The sequence below is a fragment of the Euphorbia lathyris genome, chromosome 2, assembly GCF_963576675.1.
Source record: "Euphorbia lathyris chromosome 2, ddEupLath1.1, whole genome shotgun sequence".
NCBI lineage: Eukaryota > Viridiplantae > Streptophyta > Magnoliopsida > Malpighiales > Euphorbiaceae > Euphorbia > Euphorbia lathyris.
Window position 1 is genome coordinate 82,697,626 of NC_088911.1, and position 26,663 is coordinate 82,724,288.

The following is a 26,663-nucleotide window of genomic DNA, read 5'->3' on the forward strand; positions in this document are numbered from 1 at the left end:
TATATTATAGTTGATATAGTGGTTGATATTATGAACATTTCAAGTTTGAGTATTATGGATAATGATGGGTTGAGTTACTTAATATTCAGTTTTGAGTTTCGTTGTTTTCGCAATTACTTATACCACTTCATAGTTTCATTAATTGTGAAGGTATTACTTAAACATGAAGCTTAAATTTGTATATTATTCCTCATAGTTTCATTAAATGTGAAGGTATTACTTGAACTGTAAAATGAATGTTATCACTATTTGTGTGTCTATTTCGCAGTTTATTCAATTGTGAAATTAATGTGTATAGTTCTGATTTCGTAGTCAGTGCAACTGTGAAGTGGTTATTTGAACTATGAATGTCACTTATATACTACAATTGATAATGACTAAACCTAAGCACATATAATGAAATAGATATAATTAAGCACACATATCAAAATATACAATTAAGCACACATATTGAGTATCGTTGTTTAATATATGAGTTCAATAGAAGTTCACACAATGAAAGATTACATCTTCGCGTCCTAGAGCTTAGAGAACTTGTTACTATACTCAGAGGTTATGTTGTATTTGGTAACAGACGATGACAATTCAACCTAATATGCCTAGTATTCCCGCACTTGCTACATATTCTTAGAACTAGATCTTCACCTTGAGATGGTCTTCTATTCTGACTTATTAGTCGACTGATAAGTGTAGAGCCTTTTATAGGGGGAGAACTTTAATATGAGGATCACAGTTTATCCATTCCTACTAGTGTCCAATTGGTTATATAGACTCAACATAAGATAATTTAACTACTTCGTTGGTGTAGTAACGATCTACCCATTGATATGCAATACTTAGCTGATGCTCACGTGCAACTTTGCATACATGTTTACATAGAAACTGTGAAAGTTGCCATTTCCTACACGTGCATTGTTTTTGCATTTAAGTCGATAACTCCCTCCTTTGTTGAATTGCCGATATGAAATATGTGGTTGTTTATTCCATAAAATGTACAAGTGACAGCTTTGTCTACATGACTTATCATCTTCTTTTCAGCCCAATGCGATAAATGTGATTGACGTGCTCCTGAAAGTTAAAGTTGTTATGTTATATATATATATATATATATATATATATATATATATATATATATATATATATATATATATATATATAATTCAAGTTGCACAAATTACACTACATGATGGGTTGAAACTTCTAACTTGTTAATTATTGGCTCACGTAAAACCATCTTTCAAGAGTAGCTCTTATGTACTCTACCAACACTGTCATATGTAAACGTCTTCCTATAACCATTATTACTTTCAATGATTCTGCTATGTTTGTGGTTATCATGTAATACCGACGAGAATGAAAGTATGCACGAGACTTTTTTATTGGGGTATGACCTAGTCCCGAGACGTTATATTTAACGATATCATTAACTATGAGGCAACAATCTGTTAAGTCATACTTACTTATGCAAGATGATTAGCATAGTATCCAAGATGAGTGATCTGCACACGTTTGGCGGGTTGAGGACCTGATCAAGTGAAGATGTATGGCAATAAGATATTAATCTAAATATCACTAGTTTATTATTATCATGGGAACGAAGAATAACTAAAGACTAGTTTGTTGCCTTGGTTGTGATGGTGTTGCATTGATCACAAACATGGAATGTCAAACCAAGGGCATTAGGGTTTATAGAGTAAACTCTAGATTGATCTGCTATGAGAACACCACATGGTTATTAATGTCAGAGGTGGTTCTCATGTAACGGTCATAGATGAATCCTTAAACCCAAAATCACTATGGGACTTGGATAAGACATTGCATATGTTTGTTATCACCTAATGGGCCAGTAAATTGGTGCCAAGTTTAGCCAAGTATGTACTGAATCATGTTGAGAGACCATGAGTGAAGTGCGAGGGATTGCTACTATCCCGGGGGAGATCAGATATCATCGGCCACTTGATTAGTGGAATTGAGAAGAGTGTGGACACGCCCGAATGAAGCATTAGGTATTGCTTATTCGAACTGATCATTCCATTAGGAGATCAATGAATGTTTGAACATTATATGAGGATGACAATATTGTGCCTCATATTCAACTTGATATCATTTAGCAAGGGATTGCTATGAGGTTACTATTAGTTTCTCAGTCTTTGAACATTAGATAAATATTTGAGCTGGATAGTCATAGAGGTAAGCTAAAACCTACTGATGATAGGATTAGATGAACTAGAAGTTCGGTCTAATTACCACCTCTAGATATACCTATCTGGATCGCTCGCATAATGGAACTACTAAGGAATCAAGGTTTTGCTTAAGAATGGTTAAAACATAGTTATTAGGCCCAGATGAACATATGGATTCAATTGGATTGAATTCAGTTTCAGTCTATCCCAAATGGGGAAATGAATAAAGGCCAAAATTAAATTTGAAGTTTAATTTCAATATATATATATATATATATATGTTGGGGTTTGGTGTCCTATAGACAATTGTTGTAGGATTTAAACCAGTTGTAAATGAATCATTCATTATCGTTTGTTTTATAAGATATAGTATGTTTAACTATATAAAGGCATTTATCTTTTATCAGAACTAATTAAGTTAAATAAAAGAAATCTCAAGTATATTTAAGTGATCATAAAGTGTTCAAACAAGCATAAAGTGAGACTAAACTTTATAATAAACCAATAAACTTAAAACAACTCCAAGTCAAGTAATATGTTTATGGGATTAACATAGTGCTGTTGAGACTTGCATGTAATAGTGTCTTCTATTGTGAACAAAGACTTGATGTCACAAGCAATAGATATTTGGATATCTAGATAATTACATAGATCTAGTGAATGAGTTCATTAGGATTGGGACCCGACTTGAGATAACAGGATGGATGAATTTATCTAGTATCACATGTTTCATCTTAAATGGTATTAGTAGGTATAAGTAATCCTCGGACTCAAATAAACATTAATTAGTTATTCTGGATTATGGAGTCTGATACTTAGACTCTGTTTAAACACGATCCATAACAGGGATGACTATGAGGGGTGTGCAACCATGCGTTGGGTATCACTAATTGAAGGACAGCTAATGTTAGATTGAGCATTCATCACTCCTGATAGATAGATAGATAGAAGATATATTGTTAGGCATGAATTTGACTACAATTTAACATACTATTTATGATGAATTAAGGGTGCTTTAGGGTTAAATTACGTAAAAGAAGGTCTTATAAGTGTTTTTATGCAGATTGGGAAAGATTAAGTCAAACAGACTGTAAGCAGCCTGTTTTGCACAAACCATGAGGAGATGAGCAACCTATGATCCAGCGGTCTAATGCTGCAATTTCTGATGATGGATGGCGACTTGACAGACGGCAGGAGCGGCAGGCAGAAAAGAGCAGTTAAAAACAAGCATGATGACAAGAAAGTTCGACCCTTGAGTGTTCAAGGGTCAAAAGGATCTTAACCACTTCTAGTAGTCTAGGATTTATGAACAATTTATTTGGTTTTTGTAATATTTTTATCGTATACTTTCAGTACCGTTTTGATCTTTTCTCCCTTAAATAGACGTAGTGGGGGAAAGGAAAGATACTTTTTTGGTGAACTAAAAATAGACGTTTTGGTAGAGAGCATTCATCACTCCTGATAGATAGATAGAAGATATATTGTTAGGCATGAATTTGACTACAATTTAACATACTATTTATGATGAATTAAGGGTGTTTTTAGGGTTAAATTGCGTAAAAGAAGGTCTTATAAGTGTTTTTATGCAGATTAGGAAAGATTAAGTCAAACAGACTGTAAGCAGCCTGTTTTGCACAAACTATGAGGAGATGAGCAACCTATGATCCAGCGGTCTAACGCTGCAATTTCTGATGACGGATGGCGACTTGACAGACGGTAGGAGCGGCAGGCAGGAAAGGCAGAAAAGAGCAGTTAAAAAGAAGCATGATGACAAGAAAGTTCGACCCTTGAGTGTTCAAGGGTCAAAAGGATCTTAATCACTTCTAGTAGTCTAGGATTTATGAACAATTTATTTGGTTTTTGTAATATTTTTATCGCATACTTTCAGTACCGTTTTGATCTTTTCTCCCTTAAATAGACGTAGTGGGGGAAAGGAAAGATACTTTTTTGGTGAACTAAAAATAGACGTTTTGGTAGAGAGAAGAGCTCTCGAGGAAGATGATGACTACATCGATGGAGCTCTATAGATGGGAAGCAGACTGTTCACTCGGTAGTATGAGTGAGTAGTCATTTTGAACTGGTTCGGCCAGTTAGGGCCGGTTATGTAAGCTCGCTATTTTCTATTTATGAATGAATGTTGTTAATTTATGAAGTGTTTGATGAAGCTTTTTATTCCACTGCTTACACATATATGCTAGTGTTAGATGAATGATAGGGATTTGCTTTCATCTTCACGGACCTTTCTATCAAACATCCAACCCCGAAGCAGGAATGTTAGGAGGTTGTATCAAGGGTTTTCTTTATTGAAATGTTGTTTCGATCATAATGCAAGAAAGAACCAACCTTAGGGACGCTTATGGTTGTAGTAAGTCTTAGAATCTTAAGAACACACGATAGTTGACTTAAGTGAGCATTAAAACAGAGACATTGACTTCACTTTACTCCATTCATGAATAAATAGGATGTTTAGGGAATTAAAGTAACCGGTTCCGCTGTGCCTAACCTGTTCTACCTTTTATTCATTATCAAGTAATCGTTTTTATCAGTTTACTCATTGACTTTGTCACATTTTCTCAATATCTCTCATTATAAAGAATTCACATACCACGAACACCCTGTTCTGCAAGGTTTTTCTAGTAAAATTTGGTCCTCAATCCCTGTGGAGACGATACTCTATTTATCACTTTATTACTTGTTTCTAGTGCACTTGCTAGAGTTTGTTTAGAGGACAACATATATCCATGAGCCTCTTATGGAAGAATTAACTGAAGCCCTTGTAAGGTGATAGCGTTAAGAGGAGAAATGTAGATTTCACTTAACCTATCTAATCAGAGTTAATTCTACCTGAAACAAGTAAAACAGACGTCTCATTATATGTAACTTGACATACTCCATAATTACATATTCGTCTAAACGTATAGCTAATGAATGATTGAATTATACTAGAATTAATACAGAAAGGTAAACGTCGGAATCAACCTGACTTCTTATTGCTCTAGGGGAATGTGACGATTTCTGCCAATAACAGTCTGCGCACTCATTCCGTTATATGTTTAGTTTAAATTGGTTTGGTTAAATTAATTTAAATAAATCTATACGGCTAGTTGCGGTAAGAACCTAATGGGTCGCACATAGAATTAAGACTGAAGGACATAATAGTAATTTGGAGAGGAAGGACATGTATAGGCCGAAATATATATAAATAATATTAAGTTGGATTAACTTATTTATTTAGACAATTGTAATTAGATTATATTTGTGGTTAAATCAATTAAAGGGTAATTGTAACACCCTGTTCCAATACCATGTAGATATTGTCCGCTCTGGCCCAAATCCAACACCTTGGGCCTCACGGCTTTAAAACGCGTCTACATGTATTGGATTCTCATCTCACTAATAAGTCTCAATCACTCACTCTCCATTTCCGACGTGGGATTCAGTTCATTCCTGCCCCCATCGTCATCCCTTAGGGCCGCTCCTTGCTCAGGCCTTCTTACCCCGGCACCACCCACTCCGGATCGGGTCGTTACAGGCCCACCAGCTTCCGCCTGGTTCGTCCTCGAACCACACATCGTACGTGGAGAGTCGGCTCTGATACCCCTGTAACGACCCGGTCCAGAGTGGGTGGCGCCGGGGTAGAAGGCCTGAGCAAGAAGCGGCCCTAAGGGATGGCGATGGGGGCAGGAATGAACTGAATCCCACATCGGAAATGGAGAGGGAGTGATTGGGGCTTATTAGTAAGATGTGAATCCAATACATGCAGACGCATTTTAAAGCCGTGAGGCCCAAGGTGTTGGATTTGGGCCAGAGCGGACAATATCTACATGGTATTGGATCAGGGTGTTACAATTGGTATCAGAGCCGACTCTCCACGTACGATGTGTGGTTCGGGGACGAACCAGGCGGAAGCTGGTGGGCCTGTAACGACCCGGTCCGGAGTGGGTGGCGCCGGGGTAGAAGGCCTGAGCAAGGAGTGGCCCTAAGGGATGGCGATGGGGGCAGGAATGAACTGAATCCCACATCGGAAATGGAGAGGGAGTGATTGAGGCTTATTAGTAAGATGTGAATCCAATACATGCAGACGCGTTTTAAAGCCGTGAGGCTCAATGTGTTGGAATTGGGCCAGAGCGGACAATATCTACATGGTATTGGATCAGGGTATTACAATAATTTTAATTAGATAGTATAATGTGATTATATATCTAATTTATTATCCTAACTTAATTAAATATTTTAATGAGATTAGAATTATATTTATTAATTATATTATATTAAGTATTCTCTATTATAATATTTGCTCATTAGCAAAATATTATTTGGTTATGTCCGATGATGTAGACAATATTGGTTGAAACTCGTTAAATTTTAGTGTTTTCTGTTTATTTTATGCTTTAGTTTTAAAATTGTTTGTTGTTTCCACAACAGAAGGTAATTTACTGGGAAGCTAAAGTTACATGGGAATAAATGGACTGAAATAGCTAAGGTTTGACCTGGGAGATATTTTTTCTAACTTTGATTATTCATTGTGAGCTAAAGTTTATGAGGTTATAGAGTTCAGTTAATTCAAGAGATAATGCCATTTTATATTCACATTCTCTAAGTTCGCAACATATTGCAAAGTTTTTTTTTATTTTATATTCTGGTAGTGTCAATTGTGGATACTGACCAGTACTCACAATTTTTGAATAGATTCAAACCAAATTTAGGAATATTTGCATGGATAGACTTCGAATGGAAATGCATTATTTCAATTATATAGTTATTATTTCTTACTGGATTTTTATTTTTAATTCTCTCTTAACTCTTAATATAAATTCGAAGCTCCCCGCAGAGAATCTTTTGAGGATCCCTGAGGAGGTTTACTCGGCGATGTAGGGATCCCGCTCTTGGGGTTCAGTAAACCTCGCTTCCATCTATGTTTAGACTTCGAGAGCAAAATATACCTCACCCCCCATGGTCGTCTTAAACATTTTTGGAATATTATGCTAAATGAAAAAATTGGACTCATTTATTAAAAAAATTAATGTTTTTATATTACAATAATTTTTCTATAAAATGAAACACCAAAATACTTTAACATAATAAAAATAATTTAATTAGATATCATATAATAATATTTTTTTCTCTCCAAAGAAGATGATGACCTAAACAAGACGCAGAGTGCCACCACCTTATTGTGCCGTTTCTTCTCCGTTTTTGGGGACTCCAACCTTGATGTTTTAATAGCGGTATCATTCCCACTCATCTGCGATCCTTCTCTCAATGCCTCATATTGGTGAACGGTTTTCTTCTCTCATCCATTTCTTCTCATTCTAGCATCGTCTTCTTCAACGGACGAGCTATCTCCAGTCATCGACGGGTAAGGTATATAGAAAAGCTTGCTCAATCTCCTAAATAATTTAGTCTATCAGCGTGAGAGTTGTCTTCTCGGTGTGAGAGTTTGTTGCTGGGTTTTGTTCCTTTTGTTGTTGCTGCTTTTGATTTTCCTGGTTTTTTATTTGTTGTACTCTGGAATGGAGATGGATCTGAGTAATCTTACCTTGGATGCAGGGGCGGAGCCAGGGGGTAAGGGAGGGTCTCTCGACCCTCCGGAACACCCTTGATGAATAGTGGTTCAGTCTCGAGCAGCCCACAAAATAATTAAAATTAGTACTTATAATGTAGAATGTGATTATATGACATAAAACTAAGTTTGCATAGTTGGTTGTAGTGATAATTAAAGGAATCTCTACATCCAATTGGTCATATGTTCGAGTCTTCCTCTCTTCACTTTTTATCTCATTTTAATTTTTTCCCTTAAACCTCATTCTCCTTTAAAAATATCAATATTAAGTATCATTTTTAATTATTATTAACCTCATTCATTTTTAATTATTATTAACCTCATTCTCCTTTATTATTTTTAATTGTATTTTTTTAGTTACAAAATTCATGACCGAGAAGACAATTTGATGAATAATTTCTCCAATTGACCAAACTTGTCAACGTTAGGGATAAAATTGCTCTTGACTGCCAACGTTAAGGGTAAAATTGCACCATTTTAGACTTTAGGGGTAAAATTGTTCTTAGGTGTAAACATTAGAGTATTTTTGCACCTTATCCTTACTTTATATTGAATCTCAGTTGTTTTGTACCTTAATATTTCCAATTATGATCAAATTTACCCTTATATTATAAAAAATTTGAAAATTTTGATTTGACTACTATGAATCAAAGCCTTAAGTCGTTATTAAGAAAAAAAATCTTCATGCAATGGAGCCCCTCCGGACATTGAGCTCTGGCTCCGCCACTGCTTGGATGAGGAGGAGTATGAAGTGATACTTCTGCTATGGGAAGCATCGACAATTGCATAGGACTATCAACTGGCGTTGATAGGTCAGTTTCTTATGGAGAGGCCGATAAACTTCGTGACGATGAAGACAGTGCTTGTGGATATATGGATGCCAAAAAAAGGTGTATCGATAGTAGCTATTGATTCTAACCTCTTCACTTTCGATTTCTATGATGAAGTGGATAAGAGTAGAGTTCTTGTTGGAGGTGCTTTCCTCGTTTGATAACAAAATGCTACTGCTAAAGGAATTGAAACCTGGGGTGCACCTAGAGCATGTGGTCTTTGATACGGTGGATATGTGGGTTCAAATATATGATTTACCACCGAATTATATGATAGAGGGGATTGGGAGGGAGTATCAAACTAAGAACAATATGAATAATACCAGACTGAGTTTCATGAGAGTTTATGTTGCACTGGACACACACAAAGCATGTGAAAAATTCAGAGACGAAAGTGTCAATAATTACTTGTAAATATGAATGGTTATGCAATTTTTATTTTATATGTTGAGTTATGGGACATCCAGAGGGGTTTTGTGACAACTTGTTTAGACCGCATTCAGCGGATTTGAAACAGGAATTAGCGTACCTGGTTAATAACGTCAGTGAGAAGGGGTAGTCTACAACCAACATTTGATGGTTACGAGTGCTAGGAGGGGTTGGGAATGATAATTCGTGGCTAGCAAGGGGAAGAAGTGGCGTGTCAGGGGCGCAACAAATGAGGAGCGATCATGGTAATGATTTCGACGTGTTTGAAACTGAGGAAGATATACTAGCGGGTGAGAATGCTGTGATGGAGGTCTAGGAGATAGGAAATGGAGGCATGTAGAGTAAGGTATTGGATGTGAGCATGAAGCATTAGCATCAGTTACTATAGGGAAAAACTGTGAGGTCTGTGGAACAGACCTGCCGTGTGTTATGAGTTGCATTAGTTGGAACTGTCGGGGTCTCGGCAACCCCCGAGCGGTTCGAGCTTTAGGTGAGATCATTAAATCTCACAAGACGATGGTGATTTTCTTAATTGAAACGCTGGTAGATAAATCTAGGATTGAGGTGTTGAAACACCGTTCCACAAGATTTTGATTTGACAAAATCATCCATGATTAAGGGACAATTAAATTTAAGTGCTTTGATTTAATTGTACTAATCTGTTTGTTCAATGTTGAGAATAAACTTAAATACAAAAAGATATAAAAAGTAAGATAGGACAAAGTCAACATGAGAGCAAAGAATAAACTGAGTAGAATCGAACTCAGTATCAAAGAATAGAAGTCTAAAATTCAACAAAGCTAAGTGGAATAGAACTCAGCATCAGAAGCCCTCTCACTAGTCGTCGTGCAAAACAAAACTGACTCAGCATAAGAGTTGACAACAAACGAAGACAACTAATAAAGTAGAGGACAAGTAAATTCTCAGGACAACATGAGAAATCCGTTCACTAGAAGACAAGCGTTGCAAAACTTCTGCACCAACAATTGAATCCTCAGAAATGCGCAATAGACACTTTCCGAGATGTATGGGTTAATGGATTATTGCTAAAAGACAACTGCCACAAAAAGACAACGTCTGCAAGAACAAGACAAGCCTGACGCCTGAAGAATTCAGAGGATAGGATTGGCCTGCAAAAACTGAAGCTGACCAGAATCTGTCTCCCAAAAGAGCTGTTTTGGAATTAACGGCTAAATCATTTCAAATGATCCTTCTCCAGGTCTTCATCTATATAAAGACAATCAAACTCCTTGGATCATTGCCGAAATAAAAGAAGAAAAACACAAGAAAGAAAAATACAAGTTCAAAGCACTTCAAAACAAGAAAAAGATCTTACACTCATTTTCTATTCCTGTGTAAATGCTAGATTGATTGTCTGTAATCATCTAAGGTGTTCTTCTTCTGAAAGAGAACAAATTGTATCAATTGAGATATTGAGAGTGTTGTGCTGAGTGTTTGGTTGTAAACATTCAGTGGTAGAAAAATCTAAGTACCGGGTTGTGGTGCTTAGTAGGAGTTGAGTAGAAGAATAGAGGACGGTACTCTTGCATATTCAACTGCCTGTAATCGGTTTGTGCTCTACCTTTAAAGAGCTCAGTATTGGATTCTAAAAGCCCGGAGGACTCTGGGAACTGGACGTAGGCAGAGAGGCCGAACCAGGATAAGTGATACTGAGTAATTTCTAACTCTCTCAAATATATATATATATATCTGTGCTTGTGTTGATTGTTGCATTTACTCAGCATATAAACTGTTGGAAACTAACACTGAGTAAATCGAAGTGCTGATTTGGAAACTGACTACAAGAGAGTCAATTCCTATCTCTCAAGTAAAACAGTCTTAGTCAGCATCTGACTAAAGCTGTCTTACGCTAAGCTCACCCAAGCTGACCAAAGCTGAGTTGGTCAACTCACTAAAATAACTAAGTCAGCTAGATTAAAAAGCGAAAAAGTTATATTAGTTCCTAACCCCCCTTTGGAACTAATCACACGGAACCAACAAGTGGTATCAGAGCCTAAGCTCACTACTCTAAGATATAACTATCTTGAGCGGATCCCCATATATGGCTGAGAACAGCACTCTTTTCCTTCCAGGGAACCAAACAACACAGATACTCCCCGATGGATTATCAATTAGTCGGCCTCCCCTATTCTTTGGATCAAACTATACATTCTGGAAGAATAGGATGAAGAACTTTATCCAAGCCACGAACATGAGTGCATGGCTTGCAATTGTTCAAGGGCCATTCGTGCCATATAAAACTGTTAACAATGAGAAAGTTGTTAAGAGTGAAACTGAGTGGTCAGAAGATGACCTTAGAAAACTTCAAAATAATGCTTCGGCTATAAATATGCTTCACTGTGCTTTAGATGCTGCAGAATACAATAAGATTTCAGGTTGTGAGTCAGCACAGGAGATTTGGAAGAAGCTCGAGGTGACTTATGAAGGCACAAGCAAAGTCAAAGAGTCAAAGGTGAATCAACACATGAGATTGTATGAGCTGTTCGAAATGAACGACAACGAAGACATCTCCAGCATGAATGCTAGATTCACCAATATTATAAATGAGCTAAAAAGACTCGGCAAGAACTTCACCGAAGAAGAACAAGTGAAGAAAATCTTGAGAAGCTTACCAAAGAGCTGGCAAGTAAAGAAAACTGTAGTAGAAGAAGCTCAGGACCTGACTACGTACAAGTATGATAAGATAATCAGATCTCTGCTGACTCATGAAATCTCAATGCAAAACTTTGAAGCTAAAGAGAAGGAAAGGTCAGAAGACAAGAAACAAAAGTCAATGGTCATGAAAGCTGACTCGACCGAAGCTGACTCAACTGATGATGAGGAAATGGCTATGTTCACTAGAAAGATGAAGAAGCTGTTCAGAAGAAATGACAGAAACAGCAAATGGCCATACAAAAGAGGTGACAGATACAAAGCTGAGTCGAGTGATAAATACAAGAAGGACAGCTCCAAGTCCGTCATATGTTTTGAGTGCCACCAAACTGGGCATATCAAGTCAAGCTGTCCGAATCTCAAAAAGGATAAGAAGGGAAACAAGAAAGCAATGGTAGCAACATGGAGCGACAGTGATGAGTCAACCTCATCTGAAGCTGAGCAAAATGAAACTGCCAATATATGTTTCATGGCAGATGATGGAGCTGACCACTCCCAATCTGAGCAAGCGGACCTCTCTGATGAAACTGACCAGGAGGTACACAGCAATGAGGTAACACCCTTACTCTTGTTTAAAAATGAGATGGTAAATGCCCTGAGTGATTTATACAAGCTAACTAAGAAATGCAATAAGAAAATAAAATCACTCAGCAGGCGATGTGACGAGATTGGAGAGGTCAAGCTGAGTGACCTCCGATATCTCCTCCAAGACAATTCAGACTTACATACCAACATGCAAATAATGCATAAGTTTGTCACGGAGGTCCAATCTGAGTCAAAGAAACTAAGAAAGGACGTTACAACCTTATAGAGCCAAGTAAAAGGCTCAAACAGAAATAAACCCCATACTGAGTACGTAAGTACTAATCAGCATAAATAGTTCACTCAGTGTGACTGTTGCGGAAAAAGGGGACACACGAAAGAAGTGTGTTGGTTCAATAAGTGGATTGTCCAATGTGACTTCTGCGGAAGAAAAGGGCATACCACTAAGGTATGTTGGCATGCTCAGCATAACAATGCTGACTACACTCAGCATCACCCCCAAAGGGCAACTTATTGTGACTTCTGTGGTAAAAATGGCCACACTATAAAAGTCTGTCGTCATAAACTAAAATATGACTTTGCACCTGTTTATACTAACAAGAAAGGACCCAAAAAGAATTGGGTACCTAAAGATGAATAGTTTAAAATGCAGGTTAGCTTGACATGCGTGGAGAAGTCAAAACTTTGGTACATAGACAGCGCATGCTCAAGACACATGATAGGTGATGAAACACAATTCATCACACTAGAGCTTAAACGATGTGGAAGTGTAAGTTTTGGAGACAATAAGAAAGGCAAGATAGTCGGCTCAGGTACTATCGGGAGTAACCCAACTATTGAGTCAGTCTCCCTAGTTAAAGGTCTCAAATACAATCTGCTGAGTGTAGCTCAGCTTTGCAAAAGCAGCAGAAAATTTGTATTTGATGATACTAAGTGTCAAATACTCGAGGGAAATTCAAATGAATTAATTTTAACTGCCCCTCGTGTAGACAATGTATACATGCTAAGTTTAGAAAGACAATTTTCTAAAAACATATGCTTAGTGTCTAAAGAGGATAACTCCTGGCTATGGCATAGAAGACTTGGGCATGTCAGCATGGAACTTCTTGCTAAATTAGCTAGAAAGCAACTGGTTGAGGGATTGCCCAAATTAAAATTTTAAAAAGATCAATTGTGTAAAGCTTGTCAGCAAGGCAAACAAACTAAAAAGTCATTTCATAGTAAAAATATTGTCTCAACCAAGAGACCATTGGAATTACTACACTTGGATCTTTTCGGACCTATCCAGCCACTCAGCTTGGGAGGTAAGAAATTTTCCTTTGTCATTGTAGACGATTTCTCTCGGTACACTTGGATCATCTTGCTGAGTAGCAAGGATGAAACATTTGAGATGTTTACCACATTGATTAAAAAGCTTGAGATTGACAAATACCTAAAAGTAGCTCATATTAGAAGTGACAATAGTGGAGAATTCAAAAACCAACAGTTTGACGAATTCTGTGAAACCAGTGGTATTGACCATAATTTCTCTGCTCCTAGAACACCTCAACAGAATGGGGTTGTTGAAAGGAAGAACAAAACTATTGTCGAAGTTGCTAGAACCATACTGAGTGAAAATAGGCTTCCAAAGTACTTCTGGGATGAAGCTGTCCACACAGCATGCTACATACTGAATAGGGCTCTAGTCAGGCCTATACTTAAGAAAACCCCATATGAACTTTGGAAAGGACGAAAGCCCAACATTGGCTACTTTCGTGCCTTTGGGTGTAAGTGTTTTATACTCAATACAAAGGATAACCTTGGAAAATTTGATGCTAAAGCTGACGAATCGATCTTTTTAGGGTACTCAACAAACAGTAAAGCATATAGAGTATATAATAAAAGAACTCAGGTTGTAGAAGAGTCTGTACATATTGAGTTCGATGAAGCTGGCCCTACAGGAAAGTTAGCTCAGCTCGAAGAAGATGAACCAAGCTCAGCTTCCGCTGATCATCCAGGAGCCTCTGAGTCATCAATACAAGGGCTGACCAAAGGTAAGCAAGAAGTTGAAATTATATTTGCTGACCAATCTACTCCTGTAGAGATTGTAGAAACACATGTTCCAAACAACTCAATACTACCTAAGGAAATAAGAATTCCAAGAGGACACTCAGAAAAATCTATTCTTGATGCTGCTGACAACAAGCTGATGACAAGAGATCAGCTTCAGAAATATCTAGGCAATGTGGCTTTTGTATCAGTACATGAACCAAAGAACTTTGCTGATGCTGAGCACGATGAATATTGGATCAACGCTATGCAAGAAGAGCTAGACCAATTCACAAGAAATGAGGTATGGGATTTAGTACCTAAGCCCAGAAATCAAAAGTCCATAGGAACTAAGTGGGTCTTTAGAAACAAACTAGATGAGCATGGAAATGTAGTCAGAAACAAGGCTCGACTTGTAGCTCAAGGCTATAGTCAACAAGAGGGTATTGACTATGGTGAAACTTTTGCACCAATTGCTAGGCTAGAAGCTATACGTATATTGTGTGCTTATGCTAGTTTTATGAACTTTAAATTATACCAAATGGATGTTAAAAGTGCATTTCTTAATGGCTTTATAAACGAGGAGGTATATGTTAATCAACCTCCTGGGTTTGAAGATCCAAAGTTTCCAAACCACGTTTATAAACTCAAGAAGGCCCTGTATGGCCTGAAGCAAGCTCCAAGAGCTTGGTATGAGAGATTGACCAACTTTCTGCTGACCAGGAACTATGTCAGAGGAAAAGCTGACACAACCTTGTTCATTAAGAAAAAGGGTAAACATACCCTACTTGCACAAATCTATGTAGATGATATAATATTTGGTGCTACTGATGAATCTTTGTGTAAAGAATTTAGCAAACAAATGCAAACTGAGTTCCAGATATCCATGATGGGTGAGCTCAACTTCTTCCTTGGACTTCAGATTAAGCAAGGTAAGAATGACATCTTTATAAGTCAGTCCAAGTACACCAAAGAGATGTTAAAGAAATTTGATATGGAAGATTGCAAGCCCATATCGACCCCAATGGGTAATGATACTGTCCTATGCAAAGATGAGAAAAGTAAGTCAATAGATAGTAAACTTTATCGAGGTATGATAGGCTCCTTACTTTATCTCACAACTAGTAGACCTGATATACAGTACTCAGTATGTTATTGTGCAAGATATCAAGCTGACCCCAGGGAATCTCACCTAATTGCTGTAAAAAGAATTTTTAGATATTTGCAAAGCTCAGTTGATGCATGTTTATGGTATCCAACCTCAAATGACTTCACACTCATTGGATATACTGATGCTGACTACGGACGAGATAAGCTAGAACGTAAGAGTACTTCGGGAGGATGTCATTTCCTTGGAAGCTGTCTAGTATCTTGGTTCAGCAAGAAGCAATCATCCGTAGCCCTGTCTACAATTGAAGCTGAGTACGTAGCTGCTGGAAGCTGTGTTGCTCAGGTCCTATGGATAAAGCAACAGCTTGAAGATTATGGAGTGAAAACCGAAACAATAGAGATCAAATGTGAAAACAAGAGTGCCATTGATCTATCTAAGAATCAAATTCAACACAGCAGGATGAAGCATGTCAGCATAAGGCATCACTTCATTAGAGATCACGTACTAAAGGGTGAGATCAAGCTGACCTATGTGCCAACAGATGAACAACTTGCAGATATCTTCACCAAGCCATTGGCCCGTGAACAATTCAATATACTAAGGGAAGCTATCGGTATGTCTAACCCACTTCAATAATTCTATGTGAATAAATTGAATGTTGAGTGATTGCCATGCTAAGTGAATTCAAAATGAATGAATACTGAGTTTAAAATGTAGAAGATCACTTTATGCTCAATAGATATACATGCTGAGTGATTATCCTATGCTCAATAGAAACTCATCTATGCAGAACTAAGTACTTAGCATCACAAACGTTCCATATTCTAGTAAAACTTAGTAAAACCCACCTGCACCATTTAATGCAAACACATGTAATAAAAAGGGCATCTGGGATAACGTAAGCAATAAAGGCAAAGCCCATGCGCCGAATGTGTCATAAGTGACAGAATCTCTGTCGATTGAATGTCCCAAGAGAAAAACGGCTAGTCTGACGAATAGGATCGATTTAAAATCTCTATAAAAGGTGGAAGATTTCCCACTTAATCATCTTTAAGCTTGAATCCTTTGGCATTCCAAATCTTTCTCTTTCTCTGAATTTCAAAAACCCTCGAAAATCTCTAAGAAGAAAAATGTCAAATCCTCAGAATGTCTCCGGTGGTGATTCCGGCAAACATCACAACGATGAAAATTCAAAATCTCCCCAGCCTAACCAAATTCCAAACAAAAACCCTCAAGCTGACCCATCAAGCTCTTCAAAGAAGCCCAAGAAAAGAAACATGGTCAAGGTCCACAAGAAAGTCAACAATCTGGAAGTTCTGAAATGCAAATGGTTCTCTTCCAACTTCATCACCGTTGAAAAACCCTTTTGTGAGTGGATTGAGAAGAATGAATGGGTATGACTATTCTCTCTCCCTGGGAAAACCTATCCTAGGTTAGTTAGGGAATTCTATTCCAATCTTCGTGTTGACGAGGAAGATGCTGACTACTTGGAAACTTTCGTCAAGGGTCACAAGATTACAATCACCCCATCTTACCTAGCAACCTTACTCAACCTGCCAGAAGAAGGAAAAGAGTTTAGAACAACCAAAGAAGCGCTTGACCACGTCAAAGGATTCTGCAAACCAGAAAATCACAAAGGAGAGATACCCAGCACATGTATGGGGCAAAATCAGAAGATGGCTCATTACTTGTTGACCAACTTCATCTTCCCAAAACTCAGCTCAATATCGTCGGCCTCCAATTTCGAGCAGTGCTTCATATGGCACATGCTAACCTACAACCCACTTGACATGCCGGTATTTCTAGTCGGAGCATTTCAACGAGGAGGTAAGAAACTCAAACTAGGCTCCCTCATCACTAAAATTCTCAAAGACCAAAAAATAGAAACAATCAATGAAACTCAGAGTTTGGGAAATGAAATTACAGCGACTCTGCTGTTAGGGTTAAAATTCAATCAGCCTCTGAAGGGGACTGAAGATGTGGAGGAAGATGAAGAAGAAAATGATGCTGAACAGGAAGTGGTACCAAAGAAAGGCAAGAAAGTTGTTGATGAGTCCGCTGTGCTAACAAAGACAACGAAGAAGAGAAAAGCACTTGAAACGTGCTCAAAGGATATTGCTGCTGTCCTAAGGAAGACACGGGCTGTCTCTAAAGGGAAGAAAGTTGATGCTGACCAAACACCTCAGTCAGCAAGAAAACAAAAAGGGCAAGATGAGCCCGAAGAGGAAAGTGAAGAGACTACTGAACAACCTCTGCAGAGGAAAAGAAGAAGCTCTGCATTGCAAATTGTTGAAGCTGACCCCCTCGACTGGGTTGTCCCTCCCAAGTCACACTTCGTCCAAAGTCGCGAGATTGATTTTGAGCAAACCCCTATGGAAGGAGAAGAGGAAGAACAGATATATGACGATGCTCAGCCTGATATTGAGGAAGAAGAAAATACTAAGCAAACACAGAATGAAGACAATGCTGAGCAAGAGGAGAATCCAAGTATGGCACTTCAAACAGTGGATATTGACCTCACCGAACATAACATTGTAGAAAATGAGGTCAATACTGAGCTTAAAGACAACTCCTCTTCTAACTCAAGTGAGGATATTCAAGATGACCCTTCACCCCCTCAAGCTAAGACATTCAAACGGCTAAAGAAGAAAGCCTATAGAGCACCCGTCATTGATCTGTTAGGAGACTCCCTACTTTGGGACCCAATTTCTGATCTATCTGACATCCAGTTTAGCTATTTTTCTACCGACAATGTGTCTCCTCCTACGGAACCTGCTGAAAATCAAGCCTCTGTTACTCGTATTGAGGAACAAGCCAAGACTCTGGAAAATCCAAATTCTGCCGAGCAAGAGCTCGAAGTCCAAAATGGTCAAGCTGGGGAGCAATCTTTGGAACAACCTGCTCAACTTCCACATCATGTTGAGCAGGCCAATATCTCTATAAGTCCTTCACCACCAACTCCAAATACCCAAGATGTTGAACACTCAGCTCCTCGTACTGAGCTACCACAAGGCCCAACTATTGACCAACCAAACCAATCTGACAAGCAGCCAACTCCACCACCATCAAGTTCAACTTCAATTCCTACTTCTGAGTCCAGTCCTGCTGGCACATTGGCCTATCTAAGTGCTACTGAGTCTGGGCGCAGAATCATTGCCTCTGCTCAGTCTCTACTTCAGGACTTGAATCTTATGCCTATGGATGCTGCTGGATCTGCAAATCTTGAGTCCCTCCAAATTACATCCCTCACTCCACTTCTACACGAAATTCGGAGCCTCAAAGATCTCATCAGTGTTATGAGCACGGTCCAGACGCAGCAACCCAAGCAAGACCAAATTGCAAAGATCATTGAACTATTGCTCATGATGGTCAACCACATGAATGCACTTGAAGGCAAAGTTCAAAGTCACTCTGATGTAAATCCAGGGTATGTTACTTCTACTGAGCTTAAAGACTACTTTGGTAAGCTAACCATGGACCTGGCCAACATTGGATCTAAGGGTCATCCTGAGTATGCCACTTCTGCTGAGCTGAACCAACACTTCTCAATGTGACTTCTGATCTGAACTGCACACGTGAATTAATTTCCTCCACTTCTCAGTGTACCATTGATCAACTGAGTGAAGCTGTGCGCCTCCTCAATGTCAATAAGGACCAGATGGATATTGACCCCATCAATACTGATGCATTTCTGAACTTTGTGCAAGACATCCATGATCAACGAAAATTCTTTGACTCAGCTGTACTCAAAATGTACCACCAATCCTATGCCCAGCTCACTGAGTCCGTCTCCTGGATCAGCAAGTCTCATGAGTATCTCATTAGCATACTAAGTAGCTCCATACGAGTTCCTAGAACCATTCAAGATAATGGTGTTCCTATTATCGATGGCCTAAGAGAGAGTACAAAGAGGCTAACGCGTTATTCAAAGGCCCTATCTACTGCTGCTAGAAATGATACCTTTATTCCTCCTCCTCCCGATCTTGGCAAAACGGGGGAGAACAACCAAGATGGAACTCAGCGAACTCAGCACGCAGGTGGTGCATCGGGAAGCAAAGATAAGGGAAAAAGCTAAACTTCAAGCTGGGGAGCCTACCTCAAGGAAGAAAAAGTAGTTTAATCATACTTCAGGACTAAGCATGTAATTTTGTGCTTAATGTTTTTTGTGGTTCTTGTTTTTTTGTGCACTTTGATGTTTTGTATGCTTAACGAGTTAAGCTATGGGAAGTACCAGTTTATCCAAATACCATGCCTAAAATTATGTGCTAAAAACTGATAAATCAGAATTGAACAAACAAGTTAAAGTAAACATACTCAGTATACGTTAAACACCAAAACAATCTATGTATCAAACTGAGTATTTAACTATTTCTGAAAAACTGACCTAGATTAGATCTTGGAAGGTCTAGAATTAAACTAAGTCAGTGAAAGCAATGTCTTAAGTTAAATCTTAGAAGATTTAGAATTAAGTTAGTACATTAGATGCAACCCTTACGGGGGAGTAATTTCAGAAATGTGAAAAATAAATCAATCATGGGGAATTTCAAAACTGAGTTCCATAATTATGTATTTTGCCAACATCAAAATGGGGGAGTTTGTTGAAACACCGTTCCACAAGATTTTGATTTGACAAAATCATCCATGATTAAGGGACAATTAAATTTAAGTGCTTTGATTTAATTGTACTAATCTGTTTGTTCAATGTTGAGAATAAACTTAAATACAAAAAGATATAAAAAGTAAGACAGGACAAAGTCAGCATGAGAGCAAAGAATAAACTGAGTAGAATCGAACTCAGTATCAAAGAATAGAAGCCTGAAATTCAACAAAGCTAAGTGGATTAGAACTCAGCATCAGAAGCCCTCTCACCAGTCGTCGTGCAAAACAAAACTGACTCAGCATAAGAGTTGACAACAAACGAAGACAACTAATAAAGTAGAGGACAAGTAAATTCTCAGGACAGCATGAGAAATCCGTTCACTAGAAGACAAGCATTGCAAAACTTCTGCACCAATAATTGAATCCTCGGAAATGCGCAATAGACACTTTCCGAGATGTATGGGTCAATGGATTATTGCTAAAAGACAACTGCCACAAAAAGACAACGTCTGCAAGAACAAGACAAGCCTGACGCCTGAAGAATTCAGAGGATAGGATTGGCCTACATAAACTGAAGCTGACCAGAATCTGTCTCCCAAAAGAGCTATTTTGGAATTAACGGCTAAATCATTTCAAATGATCCTTCTCCAGGTCTTCATCTATATAAAGACAATCAAACTCCTTGGATCATTGCCGAAATAAAAGAAGAAAAACACAAGAAAGAAAAATACAAGTTCAAAGCACTTCAAAACAAGAAAAAGGTCTTACACTCATTTTCTATTCCTGTGTAAATGCTAGATTGATTGTCTGTAATCATCTAAGGTGTTCTTCTTCTGAAAGAGAACAAATTGTATCAATTGAGATATTGAGAGTGTTGTGCTGAGTGTTTGGTTGTAAACATTCAGTGGTAGAAAAATCTAAGTACCGGGTTGTGGTGCTTAGTAGGAGTTGAGTAGAAGAATAGAGGACGATACTCTTGCATATTCAACTGCCTGTAATCGGTTTGTGCTCTACCTTTAAAGAGCTCAGTATTGGATTCTAAAAGCCCGGAGGACTCTGGGGACTGGACGTAGGCAGAGAGGCCGAACCAGGATAAGTGATACTGAGTAATTTCTAACTCTCTCAAATATATATATATATATATATATATATATATATATATATATATATATATCTGTGCTTGTGTTGATTGTTGCATTTACTCAGCATATAAACTGTTGGAAACTAACACTGAGTAAATCGAAGTGCTGAGTTGGAAACTGACTACAAGAGAGTCAATTCCTATCTCTCAAGTAAAACAGTCTTAGTCAGCATCTGACTAAAGCTGTCTTACGCTAAGCTCACCCAAGCTGACCAAAGCTGAGTTGTTCAACTCACTAAAATAACTAAGTCAGCAAGATTAAATAGCGAAAAAGTTATATTAGTTCCTAACCTCCCCCTTGGAACTAATCACACGGGACCAACATGAGGGTTTGAGAATAAAGTTTATGTTCGAAAGTTGTTTTATAATGGATGCACATGGTCATAGTGTGTGTGTGTGGGGTGGGGGGGTGGGGGGGTTAGTGATAATGTGGCGAGGGGTAAACAGAGTCTCGATTGTGTCATTCTCTCATTATCATATTGAAGCAGATATTGGGGATCTAGTAGGAGGTGACTAGTGATTGGTTGGTTTTTATGGGTTCACGGATATGAGGCATAGGGACTCTTAGGAACTGCTTGGACGGATTGCTCGTAGGTCTCCAATACCATGGTGTATTGTTGGTGATTTCAACTGTATATTGTCCCAAAAAGAGAAGATATGAGGGCATGGGTACCCGATAAATCTTATATCTGAGTTCACTGAGGCTATAATGCCAAATGATCTCCATAAACTTAGGTTGAGGGGCATCCAATTTACCTAGGATAAGGGTAAAGGTTCAAAGTATTGGATACGAGAAAAACTTGATCGAGCTTTTGGTTCAGGGATATGGGTGCAACGATTTAATAAGTACATGCTATCAAACTTGGTGTCCCCTTATTCTAACCATTCTCCTTTACTATTGGAACTGATTGTGTGAGAAGGTTAAGCAACCTCAAATGTTTCGGTTCGAAGAGGCATGGACTAAGGAGGGGGGTTTTGACAAATTGGTGACATCATATTGGGTTAGTCAGGGCAGCGCGTCTATGGTGTGGAAACTTGAGGCTTGTAGTGCATTGATGATGCAATAGGGTGGGGTGTTTAATGATTGGTTCTCGGGGAAAATCGGTTGATGCAAATAACAGTTGGGTATCTTGCGAGATAACAGGGACGAGGGTTCAATCTGTTTATATGTACAGATAAATTGGAAACTTACAGTACTACTCGAACAGGAGGAGGCCTTCTAGAAACAAAGGGCGAAGAAGTTCTGGCTAAAGCAATGAGATACAAACTCAAAGTTTTTCCATGCGTGTGTAAAGGCCCGGAGGATGGTGAATTGAATAGTTATATTGGTGGATGATTCGGGTATTTAGCAATCAAATAAATATAGTATGTGCAATGTAGCTAAAAACTACTTTAATACTTGATTCTCTACAATTCAAGTACCCAACTATGCAACTAGTGATGTTGTACCATGTTTTGTGACAAATGAGATTATTAGTGCTCTTATTGCTCCTTTTACTTATGATGAATTTAAGATTGTTGTGTTTCAAATGCACGCTGACAAATCACGGGCCCTAATGGGCTTAACCTGGGTCTCTATCAGCATTATTGGACCTAGATTGGTCATGAGGTTTTTAACGCTTATGCGAGGTGGTTAAGGAGAAAGGATTTCCCTGCAAATCTAAATGATGCAATCATTACATTAATCCCTAAGTGTGATAATCCTACTAGAATGCAGGATCATGAGGCCAATCTCTTTATGTAATGTGCTATGTAAGATCATTACAAAGGTCTTGGCCAAGAGGCTAAAAATTATCCTTTTCCTAATGTAGTGTCAGAGAGCCAATCTACTTTTGTCCTTTCTATGTCATTAATTGATAGTGTGCAGGTAGCATTTGAATCTTTACATTATATGAAAAGAAAGTAGCAAGGAGGATAGCGATCTAGTTGGCTCTCAAAATTGACATAAGCAAGCTCACGATAGTGTGGACTGGGGTTGTTTGAAAACTGTTATGGCTCGTATGGGTTTTTGTGCTTAATGGATTGAATGGATTATGCTATGTATTAACACTGTTTCATATTCAGTTATTGTGAACTCTGAGATCGTCAGCCTGCGGTCGCTTGGGCGGGGATTAAGACAATGGGACCTGTTATCGTCTTACCTATTCATTTTGTTTTTCGTGTTTTTATCGCAGATGATATCTCATGCAGAGAGAAATGGTGACATTACAGGATGTCGTGTATGTCCAGGAATGCAAAACGCTACCTATCTGTTTTTTGTTGATGATAGTTTTTTGTTTTTTTAGGGCTACAAACGCGGAAAGTAGGACAGTGGCTGATGTTTTGCATAGATATGAAATGACTTCTAGGCAGCTTGCAATGTTCAAAACGAAGTTTGCCTTGACTACATAGGTCCGCCTAGATGCTCGAAATCGAGAACCTGCCCCGATTTTCTCCGATTGGTCCTTCTTGAAGTTTTTTTGGCTCTTAGCCGATTGGGCTCTACCTAGGCTACCTCGGCACCTCCTAGACTACATAGGCACCGCCTAAGTGACGATGAAGAAAACATTTTTATTGTGAATTTATTTTTTTCCTTTATTATAATTCACTTTTGAGTTGTTTCAATGATATTGTTGTTGAAATGTTGATGTTTGCATATTTTTAAAGATATATGTTCCAAATATAAGTGTTTTTCTATATTAAATAATTTTATACTATTGTTTTTAGATACTATAATACATATTAATTGAATTTATATAATAATTTGTTGATTAACAAATAAAAAATATAAAAATACAAATCCAATTAGTTCTCGACTAATCCTTGAGGGTCCTGTCCGTCCGACTAGCGTCTAACGTTTTTTACAACCTTGGCAGGCCGTAAATCTTGATAAATCTAGTATTTATTTTAGTGCAAATGTGAAGGAGGATAGGCTTGCAATTCAAAATTTGCTATGTGTCCATGCGACGTTAGACACAGGCCGGTACATTGGCTTGCCGTCATTAATTGGCAGGTTCAAAAAATTCATCTTTGGTTTTTTAAAGGAAAGGTTGGCCAAGATATTTAGTAGCCGGACCTTCAGATTCCTATCAGTTGTATGTAAGGAAGTATTACTAAAATCAGTAACTCAGGCGTTACCTACATTCTGTATGAGTACGTTCTTGCTACCTAAATCTATTTATGATGACCTGTAGAAGGTGATGAACTCTTTTTGGCGGGGTTCGAAGGAAAATGGAAAGAAGAATGTCCATTGGAGTAGTTGGGATCGATTATGTAAATGTAAGGAAAAAAGTGGTCTAGGTTTTCAGGATCTACACGATTTTAATATGGCTTTATTAAGTAAGCATGAATGGAAATTCATGGAAAATCTTAGTCGAATGTTCAAGACTAAATATTTTGCTAATAGATCTTTCCTTTCCTCTAAATTGGGCACTAATCCCAATTTTGTTTGGAGGAGTGTGTGGAGTTCCAAAGAGTTAATTAGTCAAGGAGTACGACGGCATATTGGTCGAGGTGATTCTATATCAGTTTGGAAGGATCCCTAGGTTTGTCATGAATCATGATTTTTCATTAATTTAAGGAGTACGAGCGATAATGAAAGTGCCAAATTCGGAGAGCTATTTATCTCGGGGATGCAAACTTGGATCGAGGGAAATTAATGGCTTGGTTTGATCAAGGAGAGGTGGCTCATATTATAGATATAGTGGTTCCCATGTCTCAAAGGGACAATAAATTGGTTTGACATTTTACTAGGGATGGAAGGTATTTTGTTAAGTTAGGGTATTGTTTATTGGAGGATATGCGGGACGGGGCTTTACGCAGGGATGACTGGTGCAACTACGGAACCTTGATATCCCACCAAAGGTCAAGGTTTTTATCTGGAAGGTGCTCTCGAAAATACTATTGTTGAGGACTAGATTGGTCGTCCATCATATGAGTGTCCCGAGCAAGTGTGTATTGTGTGAGGGAGACATTGAACACGGGTCGCATTTGATCGCGGGTTGCAAATATGCAACTGACTGCTGGGAGGCGACTAATATTCCAAGGCCAGATGATGAATGAGAGCAGATTGAAGATTGGTTTTTTTATTACCTAGTTCAGATAAGGAGGGAGGCCACGAGTCGAGCAATGATTGTGTTATGGGTAATATGGTAGTAATGGAACTTGAAGGTCTGTCAAGGGACGTGCAAACCGTCTACGGCTGCTGTCACATGTGCAAATATTTTCTGGGCAGACTAGAAGGAGTCAAGGTAGCGGTAGGAGGCGAGATAGGGCGGCGAAGCAGGCCGTGGGATTGTTCGGAGGTGGACGTCGTCGGTGATAGGCATTGTAAAGTGCAACATCGATACTGCTATGTTCGTGACATATAAGCAGTTTGGAGCAGGAGCAGTACTGAGGGGGCAAGATGGTGAATTTCTAGGTGGTTTTAGTTCGGTTTCAGACTGAATTCCCTCGACGAAATTGGCAAAAGCGTTGGCACTACATGATAGTATGTTTTGGGCGTTCTCATTCCCATATGCTAACATAACATTTGAATTTGGATATGTTATAGAGGATATACACATCGGTCTTTATTCCACGATTATCGAATGAGGCGGCTCATGTAATGGCCCGTCAGTCTCATTCCAATGCTAATCCATTTAGTGCCTTAGAGGTTCCTGAGTTTTTTATTTCTATTCTTTGTGAAGATATTGCTGAAGTTATTTAATCTATGAGGTTTGATTTGCAAAATAAATAAATAAATAATATCATATAATAATAATAATAAATTGGGCTTTTTAAGACTCTTAAACCGTTAGACTTTAGATATATTCTGGATAAGTTAACAATTACTTAATTCTTGATATAATAAAAATAATTTAGTTAAACAAGTAATGGTTACTTTGTCAAAAACAAAGTAACCATATAAGGCACCCCTTAAATTTGGAGGCCCGGTGCGAGGAGCTTTTTGTACATTCTCTTCCTATTCCACTAACTCCACCCCAACCCTAAATATTTGCGTGATTTTCCGTCTTCACTGTTCGCATCCTACAGAATTCATATTCTATTGCTAGGGGCGGAGCCAGCCCAGGGCGCAGGGGGCCAAAGCCCCCCTAACCGTTGGCTCCACCATTGAGTACGATTTATTTTGCCTCTTGGAGCCCCCCTTCAAATATTTGTTTTATATTTAATGTATGTAGCATTATATCACTATTAAAGAGTGATTTAGTTAGTTAAGATGCATGTTTTTAAGTAAGAAGTTATGGGTTCTCAAACCCCACTAGTGTCATTTTATTTTGTATAAAGTTTTTATTTATTCGAACTTTATTTTTCAAATAATTATAAACTATGTTACCATTATTAATATTAATTACTTTTTTTAAAGAGTATTAATTACTTTTAATGATCTCTTTATTGTAATAACACTTTTAAAATCATTTTTATTGTATCTCTTTTTCATTAAAAAAATCAATTTCTTACTTTTAACACTAAAATAACTTATAACTAAAATAAAATAAAAATGTAAAAATGTTATTAGTTTTGAGAAATTAGCATTGAAATTATAAAAAGTTAAATATACCTACTCTTTTCACGTTGAACATTT